This window comes from Dermochelys coriacea, chromosome 1 (assembly GCF_009764565.3).
Source record: "Dermochelys coriacea isolate rDerCor1 chromosome 1, rDerCor1.pri.v4, whole genome shotgun sequence".
In the NCBI taxonomy this organism is placed as follows: domain Eukaryota; kingdom Metazoa; phylum Chordata; order Testudines; family Dermochelyidae; genus Dermochelys; species Dermochelys coriacea.
Window position 1 is genome coordinate 179,471,495 of NC_050068.2, and position 24,452 is coordinate 179,495,946.

General features: G+C 40.3%; 1 protein-coding gene across 8 annotated transcripts in view; it reads right to left on the reverse strand.

Annotated features, from left to right (window-relative positions):
* ROBO1 (roundabout guidance receptor 1) overlaps positions 1-24,452 on the reverse strand; it is a 1,032,116-nt gene that overhangs the window by 405,553 nt on the left and 602,111 nt on the right. The window lies entirely within an intron of this gene.

Sequence of the window (24,452 nt, forward strand, 5' to 3'; positions counted from 1 at the left end):
ACTTTGGCTTGTCTCTGTGAACAGGCTTTACCGTAAATGTTGCATCTTATGATACTTTTTTCCATTTTGTTTATTGCCTTTTGACGGCTTAAAAAGTGAAAATGTTTCTGAAAGACTCTACAGCAGTGGTTTTCAAACTGCAGGTCACAACCCAGTCCTGGGTCGCAAAATGTAAAGTATTGAGTTGTGGCAGCTCTGGTCAGCACCACCGACCAGGCCATTAAAAGTCCCATTGCCAGTGCAGCCCGGCTAAAGCAGCTAGTCCCTATCTGTTCTGACACCGTGCTGCACTCCGGAAGTGGCCAGCAACAGGTCTGGTTCCTAGGAAGGGGGGTTCACGGGACTCAGCACACTGCCCCCGTCCCAAGCACCAGCTCCGCACTGGCCAATGGGAGGTGGGGGGCACAGTGCCTGCGGAGCCGCTTGCATACCTCCACCTAGGAGCTGGACCAGCTGCTGGCTGCTCCTGGGGTGCAGCGCGGTCCATGGTGCCAGGACAAGCAGGAAGCCTGACTTAGCACCCCTGCTGCACCGCTGACCAGGAGCCATTCGAGGTAAGCCCCAACCCCATGCCCCAATCCTCCCCGCAAACCCAGAGCCCCTTCCTGCACCCCAAACCTCTCAACCCTGGCCCCACCCCGCAGCCCTCACCCCAACCCTCTGCCCCAGCCCTGAGTCCCTCCCACACCCCCAGCTCCATTGAGTCGCTGGCATCAACTGGGTCACCAGAAAAAAAGTTTGAAAACCACTGCTCTACATCATACATTTGGAGAGGGACCGTTCCAGAATCCTATCATCCATTCACATTAAGGAAATCAATAATACTTGCATTCACAACAGACTTAAGGTTAGTCAAACAATAAGGATACAGACCTTAAAAGAAATTGAATATTTCTATCCTTCAAAGTCTTCTTAGTAACTACTTAATATTAAGGCTATATCTAAACTGGCAATTGAATGACAAAACTTGTGTCTTTCAGAGGTGTTAAAAAATACTCCTCCTCTTCCCCCTCCGAAAGACCAAAGTTTTGCTGCGTCAAGTGCCAGCGTGAACAGCAAGCTGTCAGCAGAAGCACTCTCCTGCCAACAACAAGAACACCGCTCGTTCGGGGTGGAAGTTTTTTGTCAGCAGGAGAGCCGACAAACAGCAGCTACACTGTGACTTATAATGGTACAGCTGTGGCAAGACAGCCATGTCGCTAAAAGCTGTGTAGTGTAGACATAGCCTTAGAGAAGGAACTTCCCCTCTGACATTCCTTATTCTATTTAGGATTCGTGCTACAGACAGATTCATCAATGAATAAAACTAATTCAATAACCAATTGGTTATAAATTTTTATTCAACTTGTGAATCAACTCAGAATTTGGCCACCGTTCGGAAGAAATAAGACATTGTCTTTTATTTGAACTAGAACACACTTTCCACTGCCATGCCACAATCCACGACAGACAGGGAAAGCAGTTGCTGGCATTCAATTCTGCTCTGTAGAAAAGGATGTAGAAGTATTACAGGTTTCAGAGTAGCAGCCGTGTTCGTCTGTATTCGCAAAAAGAAAAGGAGTACTTGTGGCACCTTAGAGACTAACAAATTTATTAGAGCATAAGCTTTCGTGAGCTACAGCTCACTTCATCGGATGCATCACGAAAGCTTATGCTCAAATAGAACTATTACTGTAAAACTAGTCTCCTGTGTGCAAGTAAAGTTGGCCTTATATTCATTCACATAGCTCAATATTGTTCTGGTTGCCAGTATTTGCTGGAGAGAAGAGAAGAGAAGAGAAAAACTGTTGTTCTCTGGTCACACGGCAGTGGCAGCCCAAAGGTAAAGGGGCTATGAGCCAAGAGAAAAAGCACTTCCTAGGAAGAGGAGAAAGGAGTAGAGAAAAAGTGCTGCCTATTTCTAGAACAGTTGCAGCACAAACAGAAACAGGAGAGATATGGTGAGGTTGGGGGCAGTAACAGTGGCAGGAAATTTCTCTTGTAATTTATCTTCATTGGGGGGAGATAGGGGGAAAAGGGGTTGTTAGCTTATTTTCATGACAGGAAAATAAATTCACAGGAAATAACTGGAGTTTCATAGGTTTTTTTTCCTGAAAACATACAAATTTCTATGAAATTCCCTTCCCCAAATTTCTTTTTCAAGTTATGATTGCTAACTGCACTTGTTTATAATATTTTAACGAGCTCCTAAAACCTTTACTTTCTATATGGGGATGGCTCTTAAGAAAACTGTTCTCTCCTCCTTCCAACTCTCTGGTATGCCTAAATTTGTATTTTATTGATGGGAACTGGCAGTTGTAAGGGATTAAAGGCCTGTCTCCAATGTGCTCTTGAAAATTGTTAAGACCACTGACTGCATAAGATTTTGGATGAGTGTAACAAAACAATGAGATAGCCTAATATCCTAATGTTATGCAAGGATGAGCCTACTTCAAAATGGATAACCAGAAATCCTTAAAACAGAAGAAAGGGCAAAATGTGCTCTGGAAGAACAAATTAATCTTTTCCCCTATATCTGTGAAGGAATTTGGACTAAGATGCACAGATGCAGGGAGGGAGAAGGGAACAGAAGACGGACACAGTCATGGGTACTTGGTAGGATTATAAACTGCCTTTTACATATGAGTTTTAAGTTTATTAGTTATTCTCCATAACTAAGTTGTAGGCAGAGTTAGCTCTGTGTACTACAAGACATGTTCATACTTTAATCAACTTTTTGTAGTAATTTTTCTTTATTTTCTTCTGAACTGTGCCAATAAAAAAAATTTTAAGCAAAGGATGAGGGAGACTATCCAGAAAAGGGCACTGGTTTGAGGTAGCAGTTTTGGATTTAAGAAACATGAACTTGATCTTCTGGAGCCATTCAGGTAAGGTAGCCTCCTCTCCCTGCCCCCAGCTAAATCAAGACAGCTGAGATTCCTCACATCTATTCAAGACTGAAAAGTTATTGCTGTAAATCAATGCAGTTATGGGAGATCTGAAAGACATGAAGGATGCAAGATTTGGTTAACACTATTTGTTAACATTAAGAGAAAAAAAATAAAAGTCTTCAACCAAGGCAGATGGTTTAATAATTCTTCATTTTGGAAACACTTATTGTATTGGAATGGTTGATTTATCTGTCCCCCAAATCCTGTTCTCTCTTGATTTTGACACTATATTGAAAGATCAGGGTGCAAGAAGCATTTCCATACTTTTGGGCACTGCTATGCAGAACCTCTCATTCAACTATTCAAAAAAGCATTCAATGAAACTTTTCCATTTAATTTATAAATTTATACCCCAACTTCATTTTGAAATCCCTTCTCATGGCAAACTGTTTTCATTTACACAATTTCATAGAAAGCGAAGAAGGAAAAAACAAACACTTTATCTACAGAATCTAATATATGCTTGCTGTTTCCAGTTTTCATTCTTGAACAGCAAAGTATACACAAAGTTGATTCCTAAAATATAATCACAATATTTTTGTTTTCAATCAAAGTGGTCAAAAACTTTTCATCCAACAAGAATAAAAATAGTTTTATTAAAGTAAATAAATACATACAGACTCTTTTCTCTCTCAATTCCTAACAGCTAACGTTATTTTCTTCCAGTTGTTGTGAAAACACTATTTAAACAGTCCAAACTACTTGGAAAATTTGTGATCAAAGCTATCACTAATTGGGTTGTTAGTAGTAGTAGTAGTCTTATACTCAGCGGTTGATTTTCACAGCACTGGAAGCGGTATCATGAACAGAGCCATGAGAAACTAAAGACTGATTCCAATTACTGGTAATAGTAGTGCATATTGTAATTCCAACAGCAAATGTGGTATTCTTATGACAAAAAGAGAGCTATTCTTTGGGGTAGCTGAACCTCAGAATGGAATAGGAATAAGGAACAATGCACTGCAGCAATCAAATACCATTGGAGTATTGTACGACACAGACAGAAGGGAAAGGATAAGGGGGACAGAATATCTGACACCCGTCAGTACTTTGATCTAGTAGTCCAATACAACCAGTGAACACCAGAGGGAGAAAGAAAAAAAAATTAGAAAGTCAGAATTTTAAAAATATAAAGTTACTATATTTTTCGCAGAGGTCACAAATTCAGTTAAAAAAGCCTTAGCTCTTATTTTTAAAGGATTTACAACCTATTTAGGACTAGGATAATATTCTTTCAGTTCTAGGACCTACTTCCCTTTTTATTCATTCACAATGTAAACAAACCCATTAGGTGGTAAACTATAATGACTATACTTACATTTTGTTGAGTGCAGCCATTCTCCACCAACATGCCCCAAGAGTGAAGTTTAGGAGATTTGAAATCCACTCTCTGGCTATTTAGAAACCTGTTAGTACCCTTCAAGTTCTCCGACATGCTTCTTCATGCTTGAGTATTTATTTAAATCAACAAGTACAGCTTGAGTAGCATCAGGTTCTTATTGAAGAGTAAGTAATTAATTAAAGTCAGCCAACACATCACCAAGCGCCTAATGTATGCATGCATTAATTTGCCCAACTGGTGAATGCTTCCCCCGACTGCATTTGTTTCTTAAGGATGGGTGCTGTGTTCCTCTCCATGCCTCATGACTTTCATTGCTTGCTAATTAGTGCTTTCTTAATCCCCTTCAGAAAAAAAACCTGAAGATTTTACAGTTCCAGTCCCATGAATGGGTGGTCACTTAGACTAGGTCAAGCCAGATCAGCATACAAAAGCATCTTTAAATCAGTCAACGTGAAATAAAAGTATGGCAAAAATCCTAACTTATCTGTCTCTGGGGTTTAAGCTAATTAAAATGCACAGGGCCCTTACTCACATTACAGCCATGCTGTTCTTCTGTACACTAATAAGCTAACAAAAGGTGGTAAAAGCAATGAACTGAATAATTGCTGAAATGTACAGTTTGTAAAAGAAACTGTAAAGATTTTGGTTCCCTAGTTAGGAGGTTCCAATTCAGACAAAATGCCATTAGAGTGCAGTTTCCTTCTCAGTCTCCATTCATCTTTTGCTTATTTATTTTTTTAAGTGTGTATATTTGTGAAGTCAAATTTAGTGACTTCAGGATTTAAACCACATCCATTAAAATGAAAAAAACTTTATATACAATGGGGGTGGGCACAGGGAAGAGGGTGAACACGTGCATGAGCTTTCAGACAATTCACAACTGAATTGTTGAAACAACACATTTCCTTTGGCTGCTTTCAGCCCCTGGAGGCTAGTGGTCCTTTACTATTTTGACATGGTCTGTAAAGACTTCGGTGCACTGGTACAATAAACATTAAGCTTAAACTTGTGGAAGGGAGAGGGAAGTGTAAAAAATACAGCCCTGTCCAATAAGTCCCTCAGACCACCAAGTCATTTCACCAACTAAAAATAAATAATTTTATGAACAATGTTCAGTATTTAAACTAACATAAATAGAGATGACTTTTCATCCTACCTTCTCCCCCAGGCATTACTTCATATTTACAAAAAATATCTTGGCTATGAAATTTAAGAGTAAAACAATAATTTCCAATGCTTTAATATATGTCAAAGCATGTAATTTTATTTAAAGTTGCCAGGGAACTCCATATGTTCCAAAATATACTAAATACACTACATAAATCTCTAACTTTAAATTATTTTTAAATAAATATGGTAAAAACAGAACTTAACATGTTCAAAGAAAGTTTAACTCAAAACTGTAATTAAATGAAAAAATAACCTCTCAAAGCCAGGCAGGGCAGGATGTCTGGGTGGACCATTAAAAAAGTTAAATGAAACCTACGGCAGACATACTAGAGTAGCAGGTTTTTAAAAAAAAAAGACCACCACACATTCTGTAGTGCTCTTCTGTGGCACTCCAGGTGCTTGGGAATTTCAGAGCAGGAAGGGTGGAACTGTTAATGAAACTGTTCCATACATGACAGGTTTCAGAGTAGCAGCCCTGTTAGTCTGTATTTGCAAAAAGAAAAGGAGTACTTGTGGCACCTTAGAGACTAACAAATTTATTAGAGCATAAGCTTTCGTGAGCTACAGCTCACTTCATCGGATGCATCTGATGAAGTGAGCTGTAGCTCACGAAAGCTTATACTCTAATAAATTTGTTAGTCTCTAAGGTGCCACAAGTACGCCTTTTCTTTTTGTTCCATACATGAGTACTCTGTGAATGGTAGCATCTACAGATCATAAGAATGGAAATTCAGATGCACTGCCCCCAACACACACACTTATGAGTCTTAGCTTTCTCCTAAAAGAGAGCTAAATTATAATTTGGTGAAATTAATCTGGAATGGTTTTAGTTCATATGTCTTTTTATGTCCCTCAGATTGCTCAACCTCCCAGTCGCACTATTTGAGGCCCTAAAGCTCCATTTGTGAACTTCATCTATAAACGGCAACTAATCTTGTAAACCATAGCCAGGACATACCTGTGTCCTCTGTTAAGACTCCAATGTCACCTGCAAAAAGCCACAATGTGTTGATATTTAATTTGGAAATATCTGAAAAACCTCCCAGTCTAAACATTTGATTTTAAATATTTGAAAGCAGAGTTCCAAATAATCCTGGTTTAAGTGATCATAGTTTAGTAATCTGCATATAGTAACTCTTTTGCTTACTGAAGTTTTTCTACCCACATCCATAGAATTTCTTTATGAACGTACATAAACAGTAAAATATTCTGTTTTGCTCTGGTTTCAGAGTAGTTTGATGAAAGAAACAGGAAATATAAATTAAATACTAAACATTCTGCATGACTGCACAAGATAGAAATGATCCCTACTCTGGACACTAAAAGCAGAGGTTACAAAGAACATGACAAACTTCAATAATTTACAGATCATCTACTTGCAGGGAAGAAGCAAAGCAGTGGGCAATAGTAATTCAATCTTTCAGTGAACAAAAATAGCCAAGTTTCCTCTGCAACACAGAAGTTCTGATCCTGCAAACTTTTGTGCAAAAACTAACTTTTAAACAGACAAGTAGTCCTATTGACTTCAGTGGCCCTACTCATACACTCTAAGCTAAACACATGCTTTATGTCTGCAGGGCTGGAACTTTAGATTCCTTCATTAGAAGCAGATTATTTCAAAAACCTTTTTAAAATCTTATTGCAAAAAGTCAAACTAAATAAAAACCACACTTATTTTGCCTATAAAAACTATACATTATACATACATACATGCCCACACACACCCCATATCATAAAAGATTACTAGAAGATAATACCCAAAAGGAGAATAAATGTTAGTAAATATTTTTCCACCCAAAGGTCCTCGTTAAAACATGCACCATTAAACCTTGTTAGTACCAGACCCACTTTTTATTGAGATTATCTTTGAGATTGTTTACACCCATTTTTGTAGCCATCATGACTTCATTGATGGTATAACTGGCAGGAAGCAAATACTGAAAAGCTTCCACTTGGCTTTTGGGACTCCATCAGCGTCATCTCGCTGACTAAAATTGCCCTAACACTGAATTTTTTATTGTCCTGTATGTATTACACAGGTGGCCTCAGCTACTTTTAAATCCTGTCTCTTGCATCCCTTTGTAATCTGTACCCACATCCCCATTTGTATTCACAAGGTCCAAGCTGATGAAATTCAGTATTTGAATGACCTGGGAATACCTCCATCTGAATATTGTCTAGGACAGAAATAAATTACTTTGTTCTTTATATTATTTAATGGGACATCTTCTAAACACAAGTATTGGAGACAAAAGTAGTGAAACAAATATTTTCTACCTGAAGCCCAGGTATAATAGGTATTTATTTCCTCTTCCCTGGAAATATCAAAAGCCAAAACCCTGACTTCAGAGATGTGTGGGATGCCTCAGTTCTGTGAATGGAATGCTGTGGGGGAGGTTTAGTGTCCATTATAAGCAATCCTTAGTCTCTTTTGAGTAGAAGCTGCTAATTATGCCACTCATGCTGAAGGATGAGTGGTGGTTTTGTGATCTCAACTATTGTTTCCCAGAGCTGAGATCACCAACCCATTTTATTGGCAGTAGAGGATCTGGAATGAAAAGCTAGATACCTATTATTATACCTATTATTCCTTTATTTTCAAAGCAGTAACCATTTACAAACTTTTCATTGAAGAATAAGACTTCAATGGCAAGAACTATGCCCACTGTTTAAGAATGTTAACCTACCGCCTCAAAAAAAAGAAGAAGCAGCAGGGGCGGGGTAGAGACATAAGACCACCACACTGGTTTGAACTACTACTTGTAGAGTGTTTGTTTTTTAATCTCCAGTTGCTCAATTATTTAAGTCAGATTCTTAGCTGATATATATTGACACAACTCCATTGGCTTTAATGGAGCTTCATAGATTAAAATGGGCCAACTTCTCATTTGTTAATCTAGCATTTAATTAAAAAAAAATCTTGTCAAAAAAGTGTTTCAGGGAAGAGCCGCAATAAAACCTATTTTGTAACTGTCCTTAGTAATAAAACTTATTTTGTAACTGTCCTGAATACTGTATTTCCCTCTTCCCTGAAAAGGAAAGGAGATTATTTTAGGCTGCAGCTGATAAAAAATTAGTTGCTTAAACAAACAGTTAGAAAAACCTTATCATGGGATCCAATAGATCAGAGATCTTTTTCAAGCCCTTGGACAAGCGGGAAAGCACGTGAAAGCCTGAACAATTTCTTTAACTGCTTCAAAGAAACCTCTGAGAGCAGAGTGAAGTTTTGTGAGTGCCAGAATTCAAGTTACAGAACTCCCATCTCATCTGAATCATTATAGACTGTGCTGACTGTCCCTTTTACTATCCGAGGCATGTTCTGTCTGGAGTGAGTGGTTCGTCCTGACTGGCATCATACCATAATGACAGGATTCCTGTCATCAGAGCGGCTGGAAGTGCAAAAAGGGAGAAAAAGTGTGCAATGCAGAATGGAAGACTGTTAGAACACCAGGGTGCATTTGTATTTCTTTACTACGAAGCAGAAGGCTAGGCCTGAATTCATAATCCAGCTAACCACTGGGACCAAGAGTATAGACTAAGATGGGACTAGGCCTCTTTCAGATATCATCTGTTCTGTCCAAGGTTGAAAAAAAGAACAAGTCCACTTTGCTGCAATAGGAGTCTTGAGTAGGAATTTACAAAAAAAGAACTGAGAAAAGTCTGTTTTTAGGAACTAGCTGTTGCTCCACTTGGGAGACAAAAACTGACAGTCTTGGTGAACATTTTCTGTCTCCTCCCAATAGTCCTAGACCAGTGTGGACCAGCATTGGTTCCTGAAATCTCCCTGACACACTGGAGGAAGGCAGCAGGCCAATCGAAAAGGTTGAGAAACACTGGTCTAGACTACTCTGGATAACAAGAGAAACAATGTTTTACATAGTTTAATATGGAGGGCAAGAAATATATGATGCCCAAAGGGATCCAACAGAGTTTGTGCTCAATATTCCAGCATTTTATTCCTTGTCACTTTTACCTACCACTGTTCCATACCTAGCTCCTCCCCATGAATTGGTTAAATGTGTATACTATGACCTGGGTTTAGTTTTGACACAAAGTAAGCATCTGTATTCACAAAAAAATTAGGTCATCCTTGTTAAACCAATTCTACTAGGGCATGACATTGTTTACATAAGGCTAAGTGCAAAGCCCTGACCTCCTCAGTTCCATCATGACCTCAGAGAATACAGCCTACTCACCCTATCCCAGTCCTTACCACTTTAATGATGTCAGATGGGACCGCTATGTTTTAGGAATATAATTTACCAAAACTGAAAGTTGTTTATTTTGGCTGTTACTGAATCGTTTCTATATTATATTGGTTTCAATCAATTTAATAATTCCTTGGGATTAGTAATCAGAAATCATATGCCCATGTTAGACTCACACTAATACAACTATCTACAAAAAGAAAGGTTTACTGTACATTATTCTTATTGAAAATAAGATAAATCGTTGTCAGGCAGACAAACGCCCAGCACCATCTTATTCTTCTACAGATGTTTAGAAGAGAGAACAGTTAAATGAATGGCTATGAAGAGGTTCTTTCACCGTGTCATTTCTCCCTCAAACTTTAAACAGGGTGGATCAGGATTATATCTTTAAAGGAAACTTTAGCCTTTCCATCTTATTTCACTGTCACGCTCTAAACTCGGGTACGCTTAAAACCCACTCAATCCCTCAGAGCTTTTTCCCATATATTTAAATTCAACATCAAATCCGAGTCTTGAGGGAAAAAGAATAAAATTATCTATGCAATTTTAGAAGAACTATCTAGAAGGAAAGTTTAAAACACACTGGTGAAGATCTATTGGATTGTAAAACCTTGTTTTTATCTCAATAGGTTCTTCAAATGTACTTAATGGTACATGTGAAAATGTAAAATGCCTTCATGTCTAAACGTTAAGCTGTAAGTAAGATACCACATACTTTAAAGCCATTATCACTTCAATAGGTATCTCATTTAGAAGATAAAGTGCCCACATCTAAACTGAGTTTATTTAATGAGACTTTCAATTTGAAATAAAAGAATGCATACAGTTTGAACTTGAGTGCACAAATGACCCATTTTCAAATTTTCCTCTGTGTACCGTGCAAACCATGAGCTCTGTACACACATAATGGATTGAAAACAAGAGTTTCTTTGTTTGTGTACATTAACTCAAAGCTGTAAAAGTCATTCAGCCAAACTTCACTATACTTTCACCTTTAAACCTTAACCTGACTTGTAACAACATTTGTAAATTACACTGGGTGCACCCAGATGGAGTTAATCACCCTTCAACTCTTGATGCAGAGAATAATGATCTACCACTTAAGCCTGAGCCGTTAAAAGCCCAAAGAAAAATACATACATATCAGCATCTTAAATCAGCAGTAAAATAGCAAGACTATTCAATATTAATCGTTTCAAAAGGGGGAAACAATAAGAAAACCCATACAATTTACAACTTATGAAAGATGTAAATACATGAATTTAAAGTCTCCTCAGAGATTAAATTACTGATTCCACAGCACATACTACTGGGCTTCTGATCAATAGCTTTACAGAAACCACACATAGAAACATCTGCTTCATGATAGCTGTACTTCAAAAATTTGAATAAATAAAAAAATAAAGAATACAAGACTTTGATATGTGTTTGTATAATTTGTTGAGGTATGACCTCAGTTTGTAAGCAGATACTTGCAATAGTTTCTTGACTTAAACAGTGGTCTCTACAGTAAGCCTTTTGCATGTAACATGCCCGGTCTCCCTTCAAATCTTTTGTTACTCTGCAACATGGTACCAGACCAAAAGTTCAATTTTCTAATCTGTGCTACAGATACAGCAAATATTTTACCTATTGTATGTAGGGAGCCTGATATAGGACATACAAAGCAAAAAATATCAACAATTTTATTTAATAAACCTTTCCAACAGTACGTCCCCAACTGACAAGCAACATGGGCTTTTGTTCAATAGGGAAAAAAAAATCCTCTAAAAAGGTATATCCATCAAACAAAAAAACAAGAAGTCCAATTCCAAAAACAGTGGGGAGAGGTGAGAGAGAAAAGAGGAATGACTGTGGGAAAAGGACAACAAAATTCATAAAATTATCATTTATTTCAATGAGAAAACTAATTAAAAATGAGGCTGAAAGGCACTCAGATAGGAACATTTTGATGAAAGTCTTGAGGATTTCTTTAGAGGAGACTAATTAAGATTGTGTATCATTGTGATACTGAGATACTTTACAATCAGACTTAAAAACAGAGGGTGAGATTTGGCCCCAGTGAAATCAGAGTATAGCCACAGACTTCAATGGGACCGGGATTTCACTCACTGTGGGTTCCCCACCTCCTCCCAAAAAATCCTCAGAGGAGCAAGTTTATTCCCTCCTCCCCCTACCAAACTAGACTCTCACCAGCATATCACTATTTTTATTCTTTCCTTCTTTATTATAGCTTTTAAAATAACATTTTAAATTCTTTTTCAACAGGTTTTAACAAGTATCAGACAACACAAGCCTGCATATATGACATACTCAGGTGGAATAAGAACCCTCAAACAGTGCATTGAGCCAGTTCACAGCTGTTGATGTCACCACCTTCATGCCTACCATACAAGCAGCTAATGCTATAGACTCATAGTACAAATGTTCAGTTCATTGCAGAAAAAAGGATTCATCAAATTGATCTGGCCTTTCATTTTGGTGGAGTAAGATAACTAAAACCTGATTCGGTTTTACACAAGTCAAAACAATCTGGGAGTTGTGATGAAATGGCTGAGTTATAAAATCTAGTGTAATTCCAGTTGCCTGTAGGTTGTAGTTGGCCATGCTTTCTTCTTCTTCTTAAGACTGAGTTACAGTGTAAAAGAAAGTAATATTTCTTTGTAATATGTGTATGCCTGTAGGATTGGTAAGTAAAAGGCAAACAGGTCTTGCCTTGTAGAGGCATGAATATTGATCCTGCTGACATGAGGCTTCAGGCTGCAACATCAAGCCAGACTTTTATGAATAATGTTATTGTCTCTGACCTCATACACTCTGACAGCGAGTTTTCTGAAACACGATCACCACCTCTCAAAATTAACGTGTCTGCATGTCTACATCCCAATTAGACTTAGAATATACAAGACTGTGAAGGAAAAAGGAAAACAAAGGTGTCAATATTGTTCACTGGTGATAATCTACTGGACTGAGACTCACATTGTCTGTTCCTAAACTCTGCCAGATTTCCTGTGTGAGCTTAAACTATGTACCTCAGTTCCCCTCATCTATAAACTGAAAATAATATTTCCCCACCTCATCAGGGTGTTGTGAGCAAGAACATTAACATTTGTGAGGTATTCCATAGTATGATCATGGAGACTATACACATTTATAGATTGATGGATCAGAAATGTAAGTAAAAAACAGAAGACAGAGCACAACAAAAAAGTAGAGGAAGAGGAGAGATTTTCAGCTAGCCTATTAAGAAACCTTCCTCCCTAAAATATACATATATTAAAGCTGTAATTCTGTCTTGAGGTTTTGGCAGCAAGAATAAGCCTCAAGAGTGTAGGGTTTCCCTCAAAACTCCTGAGGGTACCAGCTCTGATATATTTTCTACCCCCTTTGGATTTGCTGCTTTGAAAGCCTTCCCCTGCACTTTTAACATTCATGTCTTAAGCAATTTAGTTTATTTTTCTAAAAAAATTACATTACTAAAACATTTCACTGGCTTCCCCACTCCCTTCTCTAAAAGTTTGGGAGAAAGACAAAGTGTGTTTAGGTCATCTCCATAACCCATCCCGGGAACTACAGCCCTTATGAGCAGTCGGAAAAAGTTATTATTCCTTAGATCCTAGTTGCATAAATATTCAGCTCAGCCATTGCTGCCCAACTACCAGAAGCAAAACATAAGGAGACAAACTTGTTAGAAGTAGTCCACGTGTCACAATTTCATATGCCTCAGTTTACCCTTAAATATTTCACTTTCCCTTCTTGGCAAAAACAAGCCATTCTTTGGTGGCATTAACCAATTACAATAAAGGGAACTACTTCAAAATTGTAAGTGAAGATGACACATACAGAGAGGATTATTTTCTAAAGTCTTTCTAAATTAAAAAAGGTAAAATACTCATAAGCAAATAAAACTTCTTGCTGTTTATCAATTCCTATTCTGAGGCTCAAGTTGCTGCTTGCGTTTGTTTTTAGAAGTAACAAAATGAACGTTTATACCTCAGATCTTCAGAAAGATTGTTTCCCAGTTTCTGTACTTTAGAGTAGTGTTTCTCAAGTTTTTCAATAGCAGGGACTGGCTTACTGCCTTCCTAACCCATGTCAGGGAGATCTCAGGTACCCGCACTGGTCCATGGATCGGTAGTTGAGAAACACTGCTTTAGAAGAACAAAAGTAGTGGTCATATCTTTTCTCAAATCAAGGTATAGGAAAGACTTTTTCCTTTTTGTCTGTTAAGAAGCCAAAAGCAGCATCGTCCTCTTCCTTTCTGCTTTGTTTCTAGTCCCGTTTTCAATTTAAACCTTCTAATCTCATTTGTTCATTTCCCCCCCCACAAAGTTTTAGGGCAGGTCTACTTAAGTTGATCTAATTTACGTCACTCAGAGGTGCGAAAAAGCCCCCTCCTCCCGCAAGTTTCACACTGTGCACACCAACACTATGTCAGTGGGAGATGCTCTCCTGCTGACATAGCTTCTGTTTCTCGCGGAGGTGAAATAATTACACTCATGGGAGAGCGCTCTCCCGTCAGTATAGCGCATCTTCGCCAGACGCATTACAGCTGCACCGATGTAGTGCTATAGCATAGACTTGTATAACCTAAGCAATGAGCCTAGCTAAACTCCTAGTCTGCACTGAAGAACTTAATTGGCAGTAGCCATTAAATTCCAGGTGCACTACACACCAACTATATGTTCCAATCAAGTCTTTCCCTTCTTTTGGGGTTGTAACCATGCTTCTCAGTCATGCATGAACTCCGTCTCGGATAAAAGTAGAGTTGGCTGCTTCAATCATGTTAAGCCTCTGCAGCTTTTGATAAAATTGCCCATTGATCACGGATGTATCTGTAGCTGCCCTGGGGTTCGAGTCCTACTAGATAACAATCAGTCCTAGGTAAGAGAGAGCAATATGCCTTGAGTGATGTATTTCATAGGTTAGATCTTTGAGAGATCCTTACATAAGGCCTTCTAGCAACATCATTTCTAGACCTGGATAGACTACCATCAATATCTGATGATATACAGTTGTCTCTCAAGATACTCTTATGTAGAACCGAGTCATTACATTAGATCACATGATGTGTCCTTTCCCTATCACTTCTACTTCTCCATGTCAGAAGATTTATTTGTTTGTTTTCTAGTGGAAGGTCTTTTGGTATCAAAAAGGTAGGATTACTTTCCTTTGCTTTCTTCTTCCTTGTTTCTGCACTCTGAACCCCCACTTCTCAGATGTCAGTCATTTCCCACCCATAAACAGTTCTTTAGCAAGAGACATTAGCAACAGTGTTATGCCCAATCCTCAGTTTAGGAAGGGGGGGTATTTAAGGATTCAAATACTGGATGAGTTATGTGGCAGGCAAGCCCCCAGCATTAATCTAGAGCAGGGATCAGCCACCTTTGGCGCACAGCCTGCCAGGTTTGTTTACCTGCTGCGTCCACATGTTTGGCCAATCGCAGCTCCCACTCACCACGGTTCGCCACTCCAGCCAATAGGGGCCGTGGGAAGCAGCGGCCAGCATATCCCTTGGCCCGTGCCACTTCCCGCAGCCCCCATTAGCCGTGGATGGTGAATTGCAGCTAGTGGGAGCGGCAATTGGCTGAACCTGTGGACACGGCCAGTAAACATTTCCAGCCCGGCCCACCAGGGGGCTTACCCTGGCAGGCCACATGCCAAAGGTTGCCGATCCCTGATCAAGAGTAACAGAGAGGGCTGTTAGAGTTTCTGCCAGCTGCCAAAAGGCTCTGAGTGCTGATAAAGCCATTGGGGTTGTTGAAAAATAGGAATAACTCAACTATACTCCCTCTACCAAGCACACGTCATACACTGGTCTTTGGCCTGCTACATCATATTTAAGGTATATTTGTGCTCAAGATGAAGTGATTAAGTGGCCTCAGAGCAGTCAGGAGTTGGACATTAAATGTCTAAGACTAGAAGTACCACCACCAAGACATGTCTAAGGCAAGTAAAGTTACCAGTGACCTACGATGGGATGATGCACTATCCTGTTTCTGGGGCATGAAATCATGCAGTATCAAAACACAATTACATGCTAAGAGTACAACTGATATATATTATACCCAAAATAAGAAAAAAATGCACAAATACACTCAAAGCCATTTTACATGGTTTCTCACTTCATTTAAACTTGGAGAGGTTCACCATGACCTGATTTTCAGAAGTACTGAGCACCAATAACTCCCATTGACCAGAACTGTAATTGAGAGTGTAAAGTCCTTTTGAAAAATACCACATTAATCTTTGCCTCAGTGTTCAAAGTTTCAAAAATGATTAGTGATTTTGGGTGGCTCCGGTTTTGGGTGCCCAACTCAAAACACCAAAAATGGGGTCTAAATTTTAGAGGGTGAGGATGTGACTTTTTGAAAGTCAGGCTGCTTTAAGGTGTCTAAAGTTGAGCATTGAAAAAACAAATTTTTTTTTTTTTTAAATCTTGACCAGAGTATATATTTGCTTCTAAGAACACAAACCCTTCCATTTTGGATAAGTCTTCATGTCTATGGGACATTATACCCTAACATCTATGAAGCTGAGCACTTGATCTTTATTATGCCACTGTAGAGGCTAATAGTAAGGTGAAGAATCTTATACATATGAACTTAAAACATTGAACTGCTTTATAGGTAAGTGATCTTGAATATAAAGGCAGTTGAGTAATTGGATAAAAGGCAATACAACTACCCAGAATGCAAGACAAATAAATATCTTGCCTAGGGATATGCAGATTTTACAATTCACAAAAATGCTATATAAGCAAGTTGTAGCACAACATTATCAAGCTCACTCATGGAAACATTTAACAATCCCAAAGAACCCCAATTCAGATTTATGACTAAAGGGGTTGGATGAGTCAAAGCCAAAAGCTACAAGATTAAATCATCATTTTACAAGGTAGTATTGATTATACAATTCCTTCTGGTACTTATTAAAGAGCGTTTTGCAAATTTCATTGGTAGGCAACATTTTATCCTCAAAACAATGTTTCGTGTTCTCTTAAAAAAAATTAAAAAAAAAAAAAAAAAAAAAAACACACACCACTATTTGAGAATACAAAGTTACTCCAGATTGATGGCTACTTATTTACCATGCAAGTTTAAGATTTTAAATCCACAACATAAAAACAGATCACAGTTATGGTACTATGCTGCTGGGTTTTCACATTATTGCAGTATATTAGCATACACCTCCACAAATGTGTCACACTCTCCAACAAATATTTTTTGACTATGGGTTAACAGTGTTTAGGTGTAGAAACAGGACAACTTGGGTGATGCTGATAGGATATATGATTAGATACACAAGCACATTGAATAAAAGCTAACAATCATGTTTTCTGTCCAAAGTGTGTCGTAAATTATGCATTTCATTTTAGTAATATTATGGAATGGGTTATTCTAGTTCACAATGCACTTGTAGTCATTTATTTGTATTGCGAGATTATTAAATGTTACTTTTAATAGGGCACAGGAAGTGCTATGCTTCTTGGTTGATGGCTTTTTCCATAGGATAGGCAATACGCAGTAATCCACACAGTTTTTGTTTTTTTAAATCTGTAAGCAGCTTTCAATAGTGAAAAACACAAGGTTTAATTGGCTCAACACAAAGGGGGTAAACTAGATCAGTCCAAATGGTTCATTATTTTCACTTATATACTATAGTGTGGTGGTGGTGATGGTGGCGGCAATTACTTGTCCACCCAAGGGCTATCACATGGGCTAATTTATGCTGTCACTCTTCCTGTGCAATAAAACATGTGAGGCTGCTGAGAAGGCTTGAAAATTTGGAGCTGCAATGCCATCAGCACACAATGGATGTGCATCTCTTTTTTTTTTTTTTTTTTTTTTTTAAAGCCATGCGATTGTCATCTTCTCCACCTCCTCCCTACCCCCACCTCCTGACCAATGTGTATAGTCAAGCCAGGGCGTTGGACATATGAGAGTTGGCTGAGGTCCAATCCAGAAAAGTGTAAAGTGATACCGGCTGGTTGAGGGAAGCATGCCAAACCTCTATGCCTTACGTGCACACACCCTCTCTTAAAGTAGGATATTTCCGAACGTCTTTTATCCAAAAGGATAACAGTTGAATCTCCAGTTGCTCCTAAACTGCTAGATGACATCAAGGGACAAAAGTACCCAAATCTAGCAAGGAAACTGCTATTTTTCTAGGGCCCTTGGCATTCTTATGTATAACTTAATTATCTCCAGACTGGGTTACAGTGATATCTACACACAGCTACCCCAAAATCCATTCTGTGGTTTGTAGTTACAACCTGATCATCATAGTGATGGACAAAGGGCTAACACAACCCCAGATCTCCAAATATTTCACTGGCAACTAATTTCTTTCACAGCTCTATTCAAGGCACTGACAATGACCTAAAAAGCCCTGTGTGGTTTGGATCCTGACTCCTAATTTACTGGTGTATGTGTTGGTCAACGGAGGTGCTCCCACTGTCAATAGATATGAAGGTTTAAAGGCTGGTAGCAGGTTATTCTGAGTGGAAAGCATTACGCTCTGGCATTGACTTCTCTCATTGGTTATGTACACTTTGTGCTGAACATTGAAGAGCTCTCTCTTCTCCTAGGTGTCTGAATCAAGGGGAATTGTTATTTATTGTGTTTGAACAGGATAAGAGAGTTTTCATCAACATCAACCAACCTATTCAATGTTTTAAAAATAATGGGTGTGTGCCAAGAGACTATAGGATGGAAGCATTTCATAATACTGTGTGTGAAATAAATATCCAAATTAAAAATTAACAAAAATGTTTACACATACAATATAAATTTTAATTGAGTGATTAATATATCAAGCCACCTTTATAAAAAGCTGATGTTTCATGCACAAAATGCAGGTTCTGCATCCGAAGTTAAGTTTGAAACATACTGTGTTGGGGGGGATGGGAGAAGAGAGGGAAAAGAAGGGCAAAGATCCCAAGCTATATCACTAGAATACATGTACTAAAATTATTTTTTTCTAATGTTTCTCAAAGATGAGCTAAAACAAAATTTTACCTGCCAAAACCTGGAATTCATGCCCTCAGGTCTGGTGTTCCTTCTGCAACAATTAGTTGATACCATACATCACCAAGAACTAGAAAGAGCCTTGAGTGTTAACGATGTCATCAACTATAAAGGGGAAAACATGGAGTTGTAAAGGCTTTAACTCCAGTCTTGGTGAAGGGGAGAGAAAAACTGTTATTAAAAAAAAAAAGTGGTTTGAAATTTAGTCATTTTTAATTTTGGTCTATACATATATGCCCTGTTGGTTAGCAGCAAATCCAGGCTACTTCTCTGCAAGTGCAGAGTCATCCTTGGAAGCAGAATTAGTACTATTCCACACTGCAAAGGAGGAGATAGAGGGTGCCCAGTCCCCTGTGCAGCACAGAGATCAACTCCTTTGAGAGGGAAGGGTTGACAGATCCACTGTTAAGTGGATCATGTCCTCTCCATGTAGAACTTTGGCAAGAGTAGCCTCTTTGGCCCGGATAATGGGGAGTGTTATGACAACTGGGCCTACACATTTACTATAAATTGTGAACTCAATGGAAAAAAGTATGTGAAAGTGCATAAGATGTCACAACAACTGTTGACGGGAAAAGATATGAAAAGGACACAAATACTGAACTAGTCTTAACAGAAAGGCATACAGATATAACTCAAGGACTAGGTTAAAGATGATGCCTGGTAAACAAGAAAAGCATGGAACTGAAAAATCAATGAACCAAAACTGGTGTGTCAGAAACTAGGCCTAATTGGTGGACAAAATAATAAAGGAATGGGTTATTTCATTCACCACTCTCATTGTGGGTCCCTGAAGAAAAATTGGCTACTGGACTGAGTTTCACCATCATGGATGCCCCACCCCCAATCATTTCCTGGGACCCTGGGCTTTCATTATCTTGATCCCGAGAGATATCCTGACCAGACTGACCCAGATGATACTGCCACCTCTACCAGTTCCAGGTGAATCCCAAACACCACCTGGGATAAAACAGTATCAGACTACTAACAGCTCTAGCCCATCTCAACTAACTTATTTTCCCCAAAAGGACAGTCATTACCATCCAAGAGACTGTCAGATGGCAGTTTCCCCTTCTAAAAACCTCTCCAGGGAAAGGGAACAAGAGATGCTGTTAAAATGAAAGCCTTAATACTTGACATTTCAAACACTTGTACTGTTTTTCCTTCTTTTCTATATCTTTAATAACAGGTTTAAAAAGGATTTGTAAATGGTGTTTGCCATGGCATTAAGCACACTGAGGTCTCTTGTATGCCTAACCCCAGACCTTGTTGAACGCTGTTTAATGTTAGACAGTTACTGGGTTATGTTAACACCTTTAGCCCATATATTCCATGTAACTTAGTAGAAGTTAAATCTGCTCTGCATCCCATGGAGGGAGTATTCCTCCCCTTGTATGCAACTTCCCAGGAAGAGAGAGGGTTATTCCTTGTGCAGTAACTGAGATTCTTTGAGATGTGAGTCTCTGTGGGTGCTCCACTTTAGGTGACTGTAAAGCAGTGCCCCTCAGGGGAAAGGAGGGGCTCCAGAGTTAGGGTCTCAATGAGACCTGATCAATGATGAAGTGTTGAACGAATAGGAGGAGATATCCAAGTAGCTGCAATGCATATGTCAGTAATAGGCACATCATGCAGGAAGGCAACTGACATGACTTCAGATCTTGTGGAGTGTGTTCTAACACAGGATGGGGGTTGTAGGTCATGTTGTTGGTAACAGAGCCAAACAATTCAAAATCCATCTGGAAAGTCTCTGCTTAGAGACAAGTTTGCTTTTGGAGTGGTCCGTGGTGGACGGGAACAATTTAAGAGTTTTCCTGAACAATTTGGTCCATTCAAGATAAAAGGCTAGTGCTCATCTAACATCCAGGGTGTGGAAAATAGCTTCTTGCCTGTCCTTGTGAGGTTTAGGGAAGAACATGGAAAAGATGGATAGGCTGATTGATATGGAAGGAAGAAGGTACCTTAAGTAAAAATTTGGGATGAGGTCTGAGAGCCACCTTGTTTCTGAGAATATATATATTAGTGGTCCAGCCATAAGAGCACCAATTTCTCCCACGCATCTCACAGACGTGATAGCGCCTAGGAAGGCCACCTTCATGGAAAGATGGAGAAGAGAACATGTGGTCAGATGTTCAAAGGAAGTAGTTGTGAGAGATCAAAGCACTAAAGTCAGGTCCCATGGGGCCTTGGGTGGAAGCTGTGCACTCCCTGGAGGAATCTTTTGGTAATTGGATGAAAACAAAATGTCATCCACATGGAATGTTGTAATGGCTTCTAAATGTACCCACAGTGAACTCACTGAAAGGCTGGAGTTCTTAAGAACATGTAGTCCAGGACCACTGATATAGCAGAGGTGGTGGCAATTTGTTTAGGCACCACATGTGGAATCTCTTCCATTTATGTAGGTGCATAGCCTGTGTAGTGGGCCTTCTGCTGTTTAACACGATGTCTTAACATCCTCAGAACAAGTCATCTCCTCACCTTGGAACCACTGAGGAGCTAGGTTGCAAGATGGAGAGACTCCAGGTTTGGATGCAGAGTCTGGCCCACGTCCTGAGAGAGGAAATTTGGAAGAAATGGGAGAAGATGCATGGGCATGACGACATCCGTTTCAGGTATGGGTACCAGGTTTGTCTGCACCATGTTAGTGCTCTCAGGATGACTTTGGCTTGATCGATTCTGATCTTGTGCAGGACCCTGGACAACAATGGGTTAGAAGGAAAAGCACGGAGGAGGGTCGTGCGCCACGGAATGAAAAAACACATTGCCGCTGAATCTTGATCCCAGATCCGCTCTAGAGCAATAAGCTGGACATTTGTTTTGCAGCAAATAGATCTATCGTGGGGAACCCCCATATAGTTGAAATATGCTCTGGATCATGCAGGTGTTGATTTCCCCACTCGTGGTCATTCGAGAGCCTTCAACTTAACGCATTGGCCATGATATTCTGAGACCCCAGCAGGTAGGTGGCTGATATGCTGTACACACCATGTCCAAGTTTTATGGTCTCCGTACATAAGGAGTGTGATCTCTCTCGTCCCAGCTTGTTTATGTGCAACTTGCAAGCTCCATTGTCCATCATGATCTATGTTTTTGTCTTTGTTCAGAGGCATGAAACGTGTACAGGTATTGCAGACTGCCTGTAATTCCAATACATTGATGTGGACTGTTATTCAGAAGGAGACCATCTTCCCTGTACTTGCCTAGGTGGGCACCCTATCCCAATCGAGAGACATCCATTGTAATTATCAACTTGGGAGGAGGCTAAAGGAAAGGAACACCAGCGCAGATGTTGTGCAGGTGAGTCCACCATTGTGATGAATACTTGACCTTCATTGGCATACTCAGAAGTTTGTTCAAATTGTGTTTGGGCGGTGTGAATACCGTCCTGAGCCAACCCTACAAGCAGCACATGTGCAGTCTGGCATGTTTCACCACGTACATAGTTGTTGCCATGTGACCTAGTAGCTGAAGACAGGTCCTGACCAATATCCTTGGGCTGTGCACCAAGGTATTGATGAGGTTCGTTAAAGTGGTGAATATCTGAAGAGGTAATGATGACGTTGCTTCTAGAGAATTTAGGTGCGTGCCGATGAAGTTCAGTTTCTGGACTAGCATCAGTGTGGACTTTTGGGTGTTTATTTGTAGACCGAGACTGGTGAAGAGTGACATTTTCTGGTGCATGACTGTGATGGCTTCTGCCCGAGTGTGAGTCTTGATCAAAGGGTCGTCTAAGTAGGGACATTATATCATGACCCCATGATTGCGAAGGTGGGCCGCTGTCACAGCAAGGACTTTGGAAAACACCTGGGGTGCCATGGAGAGGCCAAAGGGTAGTACTGTATATTGGAAATGGTCCTGTCCCAGTACGAACCGAAGACGTTTCCTGTACATAGGGCATCTAGTAATGTGAAAATGTGCATCTTGCAGGTCGAGGGCTGCAAATCAATCCCCTTGTTCCAGTGCTGGAATGATTGTAATCATCCTGAATCACTGTTATGATGAATTTGTTTAGCTTCCTGAGATTGAGGATAGGTCTCCATCCTTCTTCAGGGTTAAAAAAATAATGGGAATAGAAGCCCTCCCCTCTGTACTGTACCAGAACTGGCTCTACCACGCCCAGTTGTAGAAGATGCTCCCCTTCCCGTCTCAGGAAGGGCTCATAAGGAGGGGTCCCTGAAAAGGGACAGGGAGGAAAAGTGGGTAGGAGGGATGGAGAGGAACTGGATGGCATAGCCAGTCTTGATGATTTCCAGCACCCATCTGTTGGAAGCGATGGTTCGCCAGTTTGGCTAGAACAGTATTAGACAATTGGTAAAGGAATGGTTGGTGGGAGATAGTGTTGGCAGCAAAAGTTGGGGGAGGTCTGGAAGCCCTTGACCAAACCTTCAACTCTGTTGTTTAGAAGTTGATTGCAAGTTGTGGTGGGTTGGGAGGATCATGGTCTGCGTCTGGGTGATCTCGGGCTACACCTCTGGTTGGTCACTGTCTATGCCTCTGGTTATCATATTATCTCGGTTGCTGTGTGTACGGGGCATAATAGTCTCATCTGGTGAGAATGAAGTGCAGGTGGCAGGAGCCACCTTCTGAGCTAAAACTTCTTTCACCTCCTCAATGTTGTGTTTGGGAGGGGCAGTTGGTGGCACCGTGGACCATGGTGAAGAGCATCTATATACCTCCGTGGTGCCACTTAGGAGTCTGGGGTAAAACTTCCTGTAAGCTGCCCATGGGTCCCAGAATGCCCACTGAGGTGAGAAGGACATGGGGGGGCGGGCCCCAGGGTGACCATACCACCCTTGAAATTCAGACCCTGGCAGAGGCTTAGGGCGCTCATGATGTGCGGACTGAATACTGCCTTGCACAGGTGAAGAGTGTTGGGAGGAGAGTCTCCCCTTCCTCATCTTCATTCTCCTCACTAGAGAAAGAAGGAGCAGCTGTAGGTGATGGAGTGAGCGGTAGCAAAGGTACCGAAGCAGTATCGATATAGAGGAGAGGCGATTCTGGTACTGGGTCAATTTTCAGGTCCTTTGGAGCAAGAAACTGTTGAGGCTGAGGTACTGATGGAGTTCCCGTGTGAAAGCAGAATGGAGAATTGTGGGAGTCCCAGAGGGCCTTGCAGTGCCAGTGGGAAAGGAGTCAACAAAGAGCATGCTAAGGACAGTGTGGCAATCCGCAGTGCAGCGTCTGTGCTATTCAACATTGGGCCAGCAGGTGGCGCTGTTGCTTTTTGTACTACAGAGTCGCTCAGTACCCAGTGCTTTGTCTGTGCTGCGGAGGTGGACAAGGCAGTCTTCTGCCTGTCCTCTCTTTCTTAGAGCCTGCCTATTTAGGGTCTGCAGCTGCAACAGTACCGCTAGTACCGGAGGTCCCTGCCAACTCAAAGGTACTAAGCCGTGGTGTGGTCAGTACCGACGCGGTGGATGGAGTCAGGGAACGTTTCCTCTTTTACACGGTCTTGGCAAAGGGTGTGCTAGCTCTCCTCTTTCCACATCCTTTAGGAGACAGGTCCCTTCCTTTCAGGATGGGGGTGAGGGGAAGATATCTTTCAGAAGCCACCTGCGGTAATGGGGTTTATAAATATCTACAGCATTAGCTGCTCATTCACTCACTGCTCCATTTCCCCCACAAAACTAAAATAAGGAAAATTTGAATAAGAAATGGAAGGAGAGGAAAGAGTCACACACCTGGCTCTCCCTCAAGCCACATGGTTGCTTTGGTCAAAGGGTGCAGGAAGAAATGATCTCTTATGTTATTTGCTAGATTAGGCCTCTGC